Source organism: Salvelinus sp. IW2-2015, unplaced genomic scaffold, assembly GCF_002910315.2.
Source record: "Salvelinus sp. IW2-2015 unplaced genomic scaffold, ASM291031v2 Un_scaffold4222, whole genome shotgun sequence".
NCBI lineage: Eukaryota > Metazoa > Chordata > Actinopteri > Salmoniformes > Salmonidae > Salvelinus > Salvelinus sp. IW2-2015.
This window is the reverse complement of record NW_019945493.1, coordinates 1-10034: the sequence shown is the minus strand read 5'-3', so window position 1 is coordinate 10034 and position 10034 is coordinate 1.

Sequence of the window (10034 nt, the reverse complement as noted above, 5' to 3'; positions counted from 1 at the left end):
CACATTTTTAAACTGGGGTAGAACTGAGAGAACATAAGGCAGACCCCAGGATTTCAGCTTCTTGTGTTAGCTGTTGTAATCCTCTTGCTGCGTATATTTGTAGAAAGCCTCACCCCAACAGAGAGTTATGGGGAGGGAGGTATAATCAAAATGTCTGCTTAATGCTTTTGAGGGAGCAGCAGAAAAGTGTACCCAACCTGGGGTACAACTTGCTAGAATTGGTAGTTGAAGCAGTAGTAGTAGCCATGTAATGGCAGCAGTGTTGTAGTTGAGTCACAAAAGCATAAGTCCGAGTCAATTCACAAGACCCTATGGCTAACTCTGAGTTGAGTCAAAGTCACCAATGTTTGAGTCAGGAGTCGAGTCACAAGTCCCTATGGCTGAAATCAGAGTCCCAGTGTTTGGTCCAAGAGTTCAAGTCGAAGACAATGGGTCCATATTAACTTAATATTAAGTTATTAACCCGATAGTGGCAGGAGGAATTTGATCAATCATTTTTTATATCCCCTTTCTTTCTGTGCCAACAAATGTTTATATGCTACAGGTCATTGTCAGCTAGCTAGCTAATTAGGTAACATGATTGAACATGGTGTGCTTCTCTATATTTGACGTAGTATAAATAGAAACTGAAAGACACAGACAGACAGATACACCTCTACACCCCCCCCCCACCACCACTAAGTCATATATAATAAGGCCCCCAAAAAATTATGAAGAAACTGCTATAGAATGAAGTAAGACAGATAGATCTGTGACTTTAAGTCATATATATTAAGGCCAAATATAAGTCTTAGTGAAGAAACTGCTATGAAGTAAGATATTAGTGGCTCATGTTAACATTATGTGGAGGTCAACTGATCCTAGATCTGTGACTTTATAAGTGCCTAAAGCTAACTAATCTACAGCACCAGTCAAAAGTTTGGACACACAAACTCATTCAAGGGTTTTTCTTTGTAGAATAATAGTGAAAACATCAAAACTGAGAATAATACATATGGAATCATGTTGTAACCAAAAAAGTGTTAAACAACTCAAAATATATTTGATATTTGAGATTCTTCAAACCCTTTGCCTTGATGACAGCTTTGCACACTCTTGGCATTCTCTCACCCAGCTTCACCTGGAATGCTTTACCAACAGTCTTGAAGGAGTTCCCACATTTGCTGAGTACTTGTTGGTTGCTTTTCCTTCACTCTGCGGTCCAACTCATCCCAAACCATCTCAATTTGGTTGAGGTTGGGTGATTGTGGAGGACAGGTCATCTGATGCAGCACTCCATCACTCTCCTTGGTCAAATAGCCCTTACACAGCCTGTAGGTGAGTTTTGGGTCATTGTCCTGTTGAAAAAGAAATGATATCCCAACTAAGCGCAGACAAGATGGGATGGTGTATCGCTGCAGAATGCTGTGGTAGCCATGCTGGTTAAGTGTGCCTTGAATTCTAAATAAATCTCTGACAGTGTCACCAGCAAAGCACCACCACACCTCCTCCTCCATGCTTCACGGTGGGAACCACACATGCATAGATAAACCGTTCACCTACTCTGTGTCTCACAAAGACACAGTTGGAACCAAACATTTCAAATTTGGACTCATCAGACCAAAGGACAGATTTCCACCGGTCTAATGTCCATTGGTGGAGTTTCTTGGGCCAAACAAATCTCTTCTCATTTTTGGTGTCCTTTAGTAGTGGTTTCTTTGCAGCAATTCGACCATGAAGGCCTGATTCACGCATTCTCCTCTGAACAGTTGATGTTGAGATGTGTCTGTTACTTGAACTCTGTGAAGCATTTATTTGGGCTGCAATCTGAGGAGCAGTTAACTCTAATGAAATTATCCTCTGCAGCAGAGGTAACTCTGGGTCTTCCTTTCCTGTGACGGTCCTCATTAGAGCCAGTTTAATTATAGCGCTTGATGGTTTTTGCGACTGCACTTGAAGAAACTTTTAAAAAGTTATTGACATTTTCCTCATTGACTGACCTTCATGCCTTAAAGTAATGATACTGTTGTCTCTGTTTGCTTACTTGCGCTGTTCTTGCCATAATATGGACTTGATATTTTACCAAATAGGGCTATCTTCTGAATAGCCCCCCTACCTTGTCACAACACAACTGATTGGCTCAAACACATTAAGAAAGAAAGAAATTCCACAACTGTACTTTTAACAAGGCACACCTGTTAATTGAAATGCATTCCAGGTGACTACCTTATGAAACTGGCTGAGAAAATACCAAGAGTGTGCAAAGCTGTCATCAAGGCAAAGGGTGTTTACTTAAAAGAATCTCAAATATAAAATATAATAATCACTACGTGATTCCATATGTGTTATTTCATAGTTTTGATGTCTACAATATTATTCTACAATGTAGAAAATAGTAAAAATATAGAAACCCTTGAATGAGTATGTGTGTCCAAACATTTGACTGGTACTGTATATATATTTTGCGGTTGGCTAAAGACTCAAGTATGAAGGTAGGGTGGCCACGCCCATCTCGTTTATGAACTTTATGGGGCCTAAGGCTATTTCTAATATATAGATGCTGCTATTGGCTCAGTACTCAAGTATGATGTCGGGCCACCCAGTTAGTTACCGCTTCTCTCAGGATCTCGGGATCCTCCTCACCAAAAAAGCTGACTAGCATAGCCTAGCCTAGCGCCACAGGGATATCATATAATATAATTTCATGAAATCACAAGTCCAATACAGCAAATGAAAGAAACATCTTGTGAATCCAGCCATCATTTCCGATTTTTTTTTATTTTTATAAAATGTTTTACAGCGAAAACACAATATGTATTTCTATTAGCTAACCACAATAGCCAAACACACAATGGCATGTTTTCACCATGTTTCCACCGCATAGGTAGCTTTCACAAAACCCACAAATAGAGATTTAAAATGAATCACTAACCTTGAACAACTTTCAGTCAGATGACAGTCTGTATAACATCATGTTATACAATACATTTATGTTTTGTCGAAAATGTGCATATTTATAGCTACAAAATCTCTGTTTACATTGCAACCACCATCACAAATAGCCACCAAAGCAGCCAGAATAATTACAGAAGCAATTGAAATACATAAGATACTCATCATAAAACATTTATAAAAATACATTGTTGTACAGCAAATGAAAGATAAACATTCTGTGAATCCAGCCAATATTTCCGATTTTTTAAGGTTTTACAGCGGAAAACACAATATAGAATTATATTAGCTCATCAAAACAATAGCCCATAACACACAACCCATTTATCCACCGCCAACATCGCTTCGCAAAAACCAGCAATAGATCTAAAATGAATCACTAACCTTTGGCAACTTCATCACGATGACAAGTCTATAACATATGTTATACAATAACATTTATGTTTTGTGAAAATGTGCATATTTAGAGCTGCAAACGTGTTATACATTGTGAATACTAGCAACAGTTCACAAAATCTCCTGAGATATTTTGACAGTCACCTAATTCTAATCAAAAGAACGCACATAAAACTTTACTAAAAAATTACATGTTGTACAGCAAATGAAATACACTGGTTCTTAATGCAAACCGCTGTGTTAATTTTTAAATAACTTAGTTAGAACAGACAGCCATGCAGGAGTTGTGAGACAGCGCTCACCTATTCTCCGCCGTGTTGGAGTCAACATATTACACAGAAATATGAAATAACATCATAAATGTTGTCTTACTTTTGCTGATCTTCCATCAGAATGTAGTGCAAGTCTATTTCCAGAATAAATCGTTGTTTGGTTTTAGAATGTCCATTTCTTCTGTCGAATTAGCAACTTTGGCTAGCATTGTGGAGCGCACGTGTCCATCATCTCTTGGCGCAAAGAACGAAAAATTCCAAAAGTCCCAATAAACGTTGAATAAACTATACAAACTCGGTTGAAAAATCCTACTTTATGATGATATTTATCAAATAAAATCAGAGGCGGAGCAATTCGCCGTGCCGAACGCTTTTCAGAAGACAATGTCGAGTTCCCCCGCGCGCCGTCGAAAACTGACAAAATACCGGACCTGCCACTCCAAAAGCTCTTATTCGGCCTCACATCAAGCTAGACACCCCATTCAACCTTCTACTGCCTGTTGACATCTAGTGGAAGGCGTATGAAGTGCATACAGATCCATAAATATAAGCCAGTTGAATAGGCAGGCCCTGACACAGAGCCTCGTTTTCAGATTTTTCACTTCCTATATGGAAGTTTGCTGCCAAATGAGTTCTGTTTTACTCACAGATATAATTCAAACATTTTTAGAAACTTCAGATTGTTTTCTATCCAATAGTAATAATAATATGCATATTGTATGATCTAGAACAGAGTACGAGGCCGTTTAATTTGGGCACGATTTTTTCCAAAGTGAAAACAGCGCACCCTATTCACAAGAAGTTAAGTTACAAGTGTCCAGGGGCAAGCCTTCTTATATCAATGGTCCGATTAGCTCGAGACTCACATACACATCTCCCCTCATTGCCATAGACATGTTTAAGCTATGACCCCCTAGACAAATCCCCTCAATAGCTTTGAAGACTAGAAATGTACGAAAACCCTTAGTTAGATAGAATTTGTAAGAGTTCCTAAAAGGGCCAAAAGAAACAGATAAAAATCTGTTTTATAATATGTACCGGTTCATGAGGGTTGCCTAATCATACACATGACATTTTAGAAAGATGTGACCTTTTTAACCCTTTGAAACAGCCCCTATGACCCCAATTCAAGGCACTTCCGGTTGTCACAGGAAGCTGGAAGTAAACACATATCCTCATTGGGGTATGCTTTTACAGAATCCTGAGTTTTAAGTCTATACGTTAAGAACTGACTGATTTACACAGGGTTGAATTCAGTGTTTTTCACAAACTGCAGGTTGGGTATATCAAAACCACGTTTAGGGTCCCTTCTTGCTTCTCCTTGCTTGCTTTGTCAGTAGCAGTTGGTGACAGCATAAAAAAACCTCTCCTTTCTATGCACATATGCATGTTGACGATCACAAAAAATCCCTGAGCCAGCTTCTACAGTCAAATAAGAAAAATCAAGATGTTCTCTGCCATCCAATGATTTTGCTTACCGCCCCAATAGGTCCACAGATGATGCAATCGCCATCACACTGCACACTACCCTATCTCAACAGGACAAGAGGAATACCTATGTAAGAATGCTGTTCATTGACTACAGCTCAGCATTCAACAACATAGTACCCTCCAAGCTCATTGCTAAATTTGAGGCCCTGGGTCTCGACCCCGCCCTGTGCAACTGGGTTCTGGACTTCCTGATGGGTCGCCCCCATTCTCAGCCCCCTCCTGTTCACCCACGACAGTGGTGGGCTTGTACACCAACAACGACGAGACAGGTTACAAGGAGGAGGTGAGGGCTCTTGGAGTGTCGTGTCAGGAAAATAACCTCTCACTCAAGGTCAGCAAAACAAAAGAGATGATCGTGGACTTCAGGAGACAGCAGAGGGAGCACCCCCCTATCCACATCAACAGGAGAGCAGTGGAGAAGGTAGAAAGTTTCAAGTTCCTCAATGTTCACCGATAAACTAAAATGGTCCACCCACACAGACAGTGTGGTGAAGAAGGCGCAACAGCCTAAATACAGCGTTCGCCACAATAACAATAACATCTGCTAACCATGTGTCTATATATACGGTACGTTATACCATATATGGCATCTTGCCTATGCCACTCGGTCATTACTCATCCATATATTTATATGTCTATTCCATCCATACTTGACTTGTGTGTATTAGGTAGTTGTTGTGGAATGGTTGTTGTTGAATTGCTAGATTACTTGTTAGATATTGACTGCACTGTTGTCCTAAAATGGTTACAAATACAAGGACTGGTGGTGTGTGAGCCATGTTTGTGTGTGTGTGTGTGTGGGTGTGCTGTGTGTGATGTTGTGTGTGTGGTGTGTGTTGTGTGTGTGTGTGTGTGTGTGTGTGTGTGTGTGTGTGTGTGTGCTGTGTGTGTGTGTGTGTGTTGTGTTGTGTGGTGTCTAGCAGGTGAGATGGAACATCTTATGATTATCTGTGTGGTTTAATATCTGTATAGTTTATTATCTATATAGTTTAATATCTATATAGTTTAATATCTATATAGTTTCATATCTATATAGTTTCATATCTATATAGTTTCATATCTAAATGGTTTAATATCTATATAGTTAAATATCTGTATGGTTTAATATCTATATGGTTTAATATCTATATGGTTTAATATATCTATGTTTAATATGTATATAGGTTAATATCTGTATAGTTTAATATCTATGGTTTAATGTCTCTGGTTTCATATCTATATGGTTTAATATCTGTATGTTTAAATATCTATCTGTATGTTTAATATCTATTTACATAGATACATATGGTTTAATATCTGTATGGTTTCATATCTATATGGTCTAATATCTATATAGGTTCATATCTATAGGGTCTAATATCTATATAGGTTCATATCTGTATGGTTTAATATCTATTTACATAGATATGGTAAGGGGACTGTAGTCTTGTCTCAGCCAGGTCAGACAATCTGGACCCTATCTTTCTAAAATTATACACCGAAATTGTTGCAACCCCTATTACTAGCCTGTTCAACCTCTCTTTCCGTATCGTCTGAGATCCCCAAAGATTGGAAAGCTGCCGCGGTCAAAGGGGGAGACACTCTAGACCCAAACTGTTATAGACCTATATCTTTTTTACCCTGCCTTTCTACTGTATATCTATCCTACCCTGCCTTTCTAAGGTCTTCAAAAGCCAAGTTAACAAACAGATCACCGACCGTTTCGAATCCCACCGTACATTCTCCGCTATGCAATCTGGTTTCAGAGCTGGTCATGGGTGCACCTCAGCCATGCTCAAGGTACTGAACAATATCATAACCGCCATCGATAAGAGACAATACTGTGCAGCTGTATTCATCGACCTGGACAAGGCTTCGACTCTATCAATCACCACATTCTTATCGGCAGACCCAACAGCCTTGGTTTCTCAAATGACTGCCTCGCCTGGTTCACCAACTACTTCTCAGACAGAGTTCAGTGTGTCAAATCGGAGGGCCTGTTGTCCGGACCTCTGGCAGTCTCTATGGGGGTGCCACAGGGTTCAATTCTTGGACCAACTCTCTTCTCTGTATACATCAATGATGTCACTCTTTTTGCTGGTGATTTTCTGATCCACCTCTATGCAGACGACACTATTCTGTATACTTCAGGCCCTTCTTTGGACACTGTGTTAACTAACCTCCAGACGAGCTTCAATGCCATACAACTCTCAACTCTCCTTCCATGGCCTCCAACTGCTTAAATGCAAGTAAACATAATGCATGCTCTTCAAACCGATCGCTGCCGCACTGCCGCCCGTCAGCATCACTACTCTGGACAGTTCTGACTTGAATATGTGGGACAATACAAATATCTAGGTATTGTTAGACTGTAAACTCATTCTTCCAGACTCAATTAAGGCATCTCCTCAAATGAATTCTAAGAATCGGCTTCCTATTCCAACAAGCATCCTTCAGTCATGCTGCAAACATACCCTCATAAATGACTATCTACCATCTTGACATTCAGCATGTTTATTTATAAATAGCCTCTCGAAACACTATCTGTCAGCAAATGGTTGCAGTCTTAACACCATGCCATCCCGTTTTGTCACAATCAGCACAACCAATAACATACCCACCACTTGAACTTTAACTACCTTCGTTTGGTTGGCCTCGCGCTTCATTTCGTCGCCAAAACCACTGGCTCCAGTAATCTATAAGTCTCTGCAAGGTAAACGCCGTTATCTCAGCTCACTGGTCACCATAGCGCACCCACCCGTAGACGCGCTCCAGCAGTATATTTCACTGGTACCCCAAAGCTATTCCCGTTTGGCCGCTTCTCTTCCAGATCTATGCTGCAATGACTGGATACGAATTGCAAAAAATCACTTGAAGCTGGAGAGTCATATCTCCAACTCACTAACTTAAGCATGTCAGATGTAGAGGCTCACAATCATTGCACCTGTAATAGCCCACTTGTAATAGCCATCACTACCTTCATCCCCATACTGTATTTATTATTTATTCTTGCTCCTTTGCACCCCAGTATCTTACTTGACATCATCTCTGCAATCTATCACTCCAGTGTTAATTGCCTAAATTGTAATTATTCGCACTACGCCTATTATACAATAATCTTACTCTCATTGCACACAAACTGTATATGGATTTTCTATGTATTGGATGTATGGTACGTTTGTTTAATCCAGTGTAAATGTGTTGTTTTGTGTCAACTGCTTTGGGCTTTATTTGGCCAAGCCATTTGGTAAATGAGAATTGTTCTAACTAGCTTACTGGTTAAATAAAGTTAAATAAAAAAACTTGTAGTCTTGTCCTCAGGCAGGTCCAGGGGGTATGGGACTGTTTGTCTTGTGCTCACCAGTGTCAGCAGGGGGGGGGAGGGGTAATGGGACTGAGTCTTGTCTCATCCAGAATCAGCAGGGGGGTATGCGGACTGTAGTCTTGTCTCAGCCATGTCAGCAGGGGGGTAATGGGCGTAGTTTGTTCAGCAGGTCAGCAAGGGGGATAGGGGACTGTAGCTTGTATCTCAGCCAGTCCAGGGGGTGGGGGGGGGGTAATGGACTGTAGTCTTGTCTAGCCCAAGTCAGCAGGGGAGGTGTAAGGGACTGATAACTTTGTCTCAAGCCAGGTCATGCAGTCGATAATTGCCTGCTGTGGTTAGCAGGATTGCATGATGAATGTTATATTATGCACCAAATGTTTTATGAAATGAAAGTAGTCTTAGGACTTCTCTCTCTCTATATCTGAGTCTTTCTGAAGCTGGCAATTTCTTAAGGTCCACCTAGCTGCCTGACCGAGATATAGATATAAAAAAGTATAGAGAGCTCAGTGACTTTCAACTTGGCACACATAGATGCACTTCAACAAGTACATTTGTCAAATGTCTTCCCTGCTAGCAGATGCCTCGCACCGTCTCCTTGTCTAAGATTGAGGAAAGAACTGCTAAAACAAGAACTGCAAAAAGAAAAACGAAATGTTTGGAAATTCAACATAGTTTGCATAGTAAACTTACCACACAGAACTGACACACACACTTACCCACCAGGTCTTTCATAGTCCCCAGTTTCAGAACAAATTCAAGGAACGTACAGTATGGAACTCCTTCCATCTAATGTAACAGTATATACAAGTCATGAACCCCTTCATCTAAAGTATACAGTTATATACAGGTCTTGAACTCCATTCCATCTAATATAAGTTATTATACGAGTCTGAACTCCTCTTCCATCTATAGTACAGTATACAGAGTCATGAATCCCTTGCATCCTAAATATACAGTATTATAAGAGTCATGAACCCTTCCATCTTTATTAGCAGTATTATACAGAGTTCATGAACTCCTTCCATCTAATATAATATAACAGAGTCATGAACTCCTTCCATCCTCATATACAGTATATTTAAAGAGTCATGAACTCCCTTCCATTCTCATATACTTATTTATACTGTAACAGGTTCTCTCCTTTTCATCCGAAGAGAGGAGCAGGGATTGACCAAACGCAGCGTGGTTATATGACTCTGATATTTATTCTAACAAAGACAAAAAAGAACTTACTTGATAATAAACAAAAGATGAAGGACAGACCTGACGTAAGAACTTACAATATACGAGAACGCACACGAACAGGAAAATTGACTACACAAAACGAAGTAACAAACAACCGATAACAGTCCGGTGTGGCGCAACATAACCACACACAAACAATGTGAAAAACACTTAAATGCTCTCAATCAGAGGAAATGAAACCACACTGCCTCTAATGAGAACATATCAGGTCACCATTAACAACATAGAAACAATAACATAGACTGCCACCAAATCACGCCCTGACCGACTACACATACAAAATAACAGAAAACCGGTCAGGAAGCCATATAAACAGAGACATGACTCCCTTCATCAAATAAACGAGTATTATACAGAGTCATGAACTACCCTTCCATCTATATAAAGATCTCTCT